This window comes from Colobus angolensis, unplaced genomic scaffold (genome assembly GCF_000951035.1).
Source record: "Colobus angolensis palliatus isolate OR3802 unplaced genomic scaffold, Cang.pa_1.0 Scaffold24, whole genome shotgun sequence".
Taxonomy (NCBI): Eukaryota; Metazoa; Chordata; class Mammalia; order Primates; family Cercopithecidae; genus Colobus; species Colobus angolensis.
This window is the reverse complement of record NW_012115599.1, coordinates 10,642,905-10,647,595: the sequence shown is the minus strand read 5'-3', so window position 1 is coordinate 10,647,595 and position 4,691 is coordinate 10,642,905.

Sequence of the window (4,691 nt, the reverse complement as noted above, 5' to 3'; positions counted from 1 at the left end):
TTCACCTGTAGTCCCAGCTACCTGAAAGCCTGAGGTGGGAAGATTGCTTGAGCCCAGGAGTTTGAAATTATCCTGGGCAACATAGTGAGACCCCCAGCTCAAACTAATTTTAAAAAGGAGAAGGTGAGGACAGTGTATATAACTCATTACTCTTTGTGTGAAAAATGGGGAGATGGGCTGGGCGTGCTGGCTCACACCTGTAATCCCAGCACTTTGGGAGGCCGAGGCGGGTGGATCACAGGTTAGGATTTTGAGACCAGCCTGGCCAGCATGGTGAAACCCCGTCTCTACTAAAAATACAAAAATTAGCCGGGCGTGGTGGCGTGCACCTGTAGTCCCAGCTACTCGGGAGGCTGAGGCAAGAGAATTGCTTGAACCTAGGAGGCAGAGGTTGCAGTGAGCCGAGATCATGCCACTGCCCTCCAACCTGGGTGACAGAGCGAGACTCTGTCACAAAAAAAAAAAGGAGTGGGGAGATGAGGAAGGAATACACTTAAATACACCTGCATTTGTTTAGATAAAGCATAGAAGGAAGAAGGATCTTTCACGGAGGGCATAGAAGAAACAGGTAACAGTGGGAACTTTAGGGATGAAAAATGGGCTAGTGGGAGAATGGGGTGGAAAGAAATCTTTCCACTGAATTGCATTTGAATCTTTTGAATATCGTATCATGTAAATGTGTTATCTATTACAAATAAAAAAATTATAAAGACTCTGAGGCAATATGGAAAAATGCTTATAAGTTGGAAATGGATTAAAAAATGATGTACTATATATTCAGTAGGATTACAACCATATGTAATAAATGCATGTTAAAATTTCTGTAGAAGAAACATTCTAGGGAATTTTTCTTTCTTTTAATTTTTTCCATAAATTTCAATAATATACATATGTTGTTCTCATTATTAGAAAAAAATTAGTGATATAGGACATACTAAGAGAATTGTCCATTCTGCATAATCTTAATTATTATTATTATTATTATTATTTTTTTGTTTGAGATGGAGTCTCGCTCTGTCACCCAGGCTGGAGTGCAGTGGTGCAATCTCCGCTCACTGCAAGCTCCGCCTCCCGGATTCACATCATTCTCCTGCCTCAGCTGGGATTCCCACGTAGCTGGGACTACAGGTGCCCACCACCACGCTCGGCTAGTTTTTTGTATTTTTTTAGTAGAGACGGAGTTTCGCCGTGTTCACCAGGATGGTCTTGATCTCCTGACCTCGTGATCTGCCTGCCTCGGCCTCCCAAAGTGCTGGGATTACAGGCGTGAGCCACCGCCCCGGCCTATTATTATTATTTTTTGAGATGGAGTCTCACTCTGTTGCCTAGGCTGGAGTGTAGTGGTGTGATCTTGGCTCACGAAAACCTCTGCCTCCCGGGTTCCAGCAATTCTCCGGCCTCAGCCTCCCGAGTAACTGGGATTACAGACACGAGCCACTATGCCCAGCTAATTTTTTGTATTTTTAGTAGAGATGGGGTTTCACCATGCTGGCCAGGCTGGTCTCGAACTCCTAATCTCGTGATCCACCCACCTCGGCCTCCCAAAATGCTGGGATTACAGGCATAAGCCACCTCGCCCAGCCTGCATATCTCAATTATTAAACAAGGTATTGGAAAAGACTGGAAGGAAATGTGCAAGATGTTCCCAGTGAGTGACTCTGGGTATCAGATGATAGGTGATTTTAAGAATATTGCAGTGATCTTGTGCTACTTTCATCATGGACGGACACAAGGACTGAAGAAAGGGAAAAAGGAAGGGAGGGAGGGAGAAAGGAAGGGAATTAGTAAAGGAAATTCTTGAAAATAACAGTTGTGTTAGGGTAGTAAGATTATGGTTATTTTTGTTGCTTTGTTCAGTTTTCCAAACTTTTCATTATGCGGTTTTGTTGTTATTTTAGCAGGAACAAAACCCTCACTGTTGCAGAGTGGGATTCCACTCCCCAGAGTCCTGCTGATTTGTGTTAAAGAGTTAGAGCTCCTAATTGCTTGTTATTCACTCCAAGTAAGGAGGCTCAGGAGTTACTTGGGTGCAAGGAAATTGCTACCAGTAACATGTTGCTGGGCAAAGAAAGCAAAACATCAGAACACCCTTAAACCCTTAAAATGTCTTAGCAGACACTTCATGGAGCCCCGGTTGCCAGGCTTGGTGCTGGGGGAGTACAAAGATAGGAAGACCCAGTTCCTGCCCAACCTGAGCGCCAGCCTTCTATGGCATCCTAGGGCAAGGGGCATCCTCAAGGAGGTCTGAGCAGAGGCTGCAAGACCAAGCCCTGTAGGAAGTGGCCAAGTTTACCAATGGACAAAATTAGGCCTGTCCAGGGGTCAAAGCCTCATTGGTCCTCACCTGCCTTGCCATTGTGAGCACATGTCCACCCAGAATCTTCTTGGTGGAAAAGTCCCCGTAATGATTACAAAGCAAACTGCCCAACGGTTTTGGTCATCCAAACTCAAGAGACTTGGATTCTGGTTCTGAATCTGCCATTAACCAACTGTGAGATGTTCGAAAAATCGTTTCACCTTGTGAGTCTCAGTCTCCTCAGTCTGTAAAATGCAGAGAATCGTAATAATGAATCATATCTGTTCTTTCCACCTCACAGAGTTTTTGTGACGATCAGGTGATGTAGTGTACATAGAAGCACTGTTTTTTTTTTTTTTTTTTTTTGGGAGACAGAGTCTCCTGTTGCCCAGACTGGAGTGCAGTGGTGCGATATCAACTCACTGTGACCTCTGCCTCCCGGGTTCAAGCAACTCTTCTGCCTCAGCCCCCTGAGTAGCTGGGATTATAGGCCTTCACCACCATACCTGACTAAGTTTTTTCTTTGTATTTTTAGTAGACACAGGTTTCACCATATTTGCCAGGCTGGCATTGAACTCCTGACCTCAAGTGATCCACCTGCCTCGGCCTCCCAAAGTGCTAGGATTATAGGCACGAGCTACCACACCCGGCCATGAAGCACTTTAAAAGTGTAAAGGGGCCGAGGCAGGTGGATCACCACAGGAGTTCGAGACCATACTGGCCAACACGGTGAACCCCCGGCTCCACCAAAAATACAAAAATTAACTGGGTGTGGTCGCGGGTGCGTGTAGTCCCAGCTACTTGGGAGATTGAGGCAGGAGAATTGCTTGAACCCATGAGGCAGAGATTGCAGTGAGCCGAGATCATGACACTGCACTCCAGCCTAGGCAATAAGAGCGAAACTCTGCCTCAAAAAAAAAAGTGTAAAGGATGTCAAAAGATGAATGGATACATAAAATGTGGTATATCCACACAACATAATATTATAAAAAGCCATAAAAAGGAATGCAGTCCTGATATACGCTACAACATGGATGGACCTTGAAAACATCACACTAAGAGAAAGAAGCCAGACACAAAAGACCACATATGTATGATTCCATTTATATGAAATATTCAGAATAGGCAAATCCATAGAGGCAGAAAGCAGATTTGTGGTTGCCAGGGGCTGGGAAGGCGAAGGAATGGAGAGTGACTGCTTAATGGGCGATGGGCAAAATGCCTTTTTAGGCGATGAAAATACTCAGGAATTAGACAGTGGTGATGACTGCAAGACACTGTGAATATACTAAATGTCACTGGATTGTATACTTTTTTTTTTTGCTTGTTTTCTTTGTATGAACTGCATACTTTAAATGGTTAAAATGGTAAATCTTATGTCATGTGTCTTTTGTCACAGTTTTTAAAAACTGAAAAAATAGTATAAATGATGGCTCAAATCTGAGTTTATTATGATTATCATTTCCACAATTAATAATCAAAAGAATAAGTGTCCAGAATTTCAGACACTTTTTTAGGGCAGAGAAAGAAATGACTAGAAAAACAAAGCAAAAGGCGATCCCGCCCTGAAAGTGTGCAGAGCTCCAGAGACAGGCACTGTGCAGGCTCAGCCCAGCAGAAGTGTGGCCAGAGGGGAAACCCGGAGTGGCGAGGCCAGGGAGGCACACTGACCTGGGAATTTCAAATTCCATCTGCGTGGGCTCACCCTTTAATTTGGTGGCTGTGTGATCCCTTGGGAGAGATTTAAGCCCCAGCTTCCTGCGCCCACACGGTTTCCCAGCCAGATTGGAAGACCGTGCTTCCTGGTTCCTGCCTGAGGGCAAAGGGGCAGATTCCTGAACCAAAAGGGGCACACACCTGGCTTAGTGCCTGAGTGACCCCAGGGCTGGAGGGACTCTTGGATGAAGACTTTTTGGTGACAATGATGATGCAACATTTTTATGATGATGAAGTGACATTAAGAGCAATTTACCCACAGGACGCTCAGATGCACAAAGAAGATATTCTCTCTTCCTGTTACTGATTCGATCTCTCCCATGAGCCGCACTTCTGGGTGTTGGAGCTGGGAAAGGAAGGGGACAACTTGCCAAGTAGGTGCCTTGATCTACTCCCATTTGAAGTGTATCTGACGGGTAAACACTCAGTCGCCACATGAATAGGGACATTTCTGCCTTCCCTACCCCCTTGTCCCCATGCCACTTTGCAGAGCGGTCACACATGGAACCTACCACTTCCCTGCCTCTTTCCCTTCTCCCCCTACAATGCACCGGGACCTGAGGAGCAGACCCTTTGTCTCTGCCTAAGACACTTTGTCTCTCCCTAGGCTTCTCTGACCAGAAGCAGCAACTGGGGCACTGGTTTAAAATATTCATTCCCAGATGGGCGCAGTGGCTCA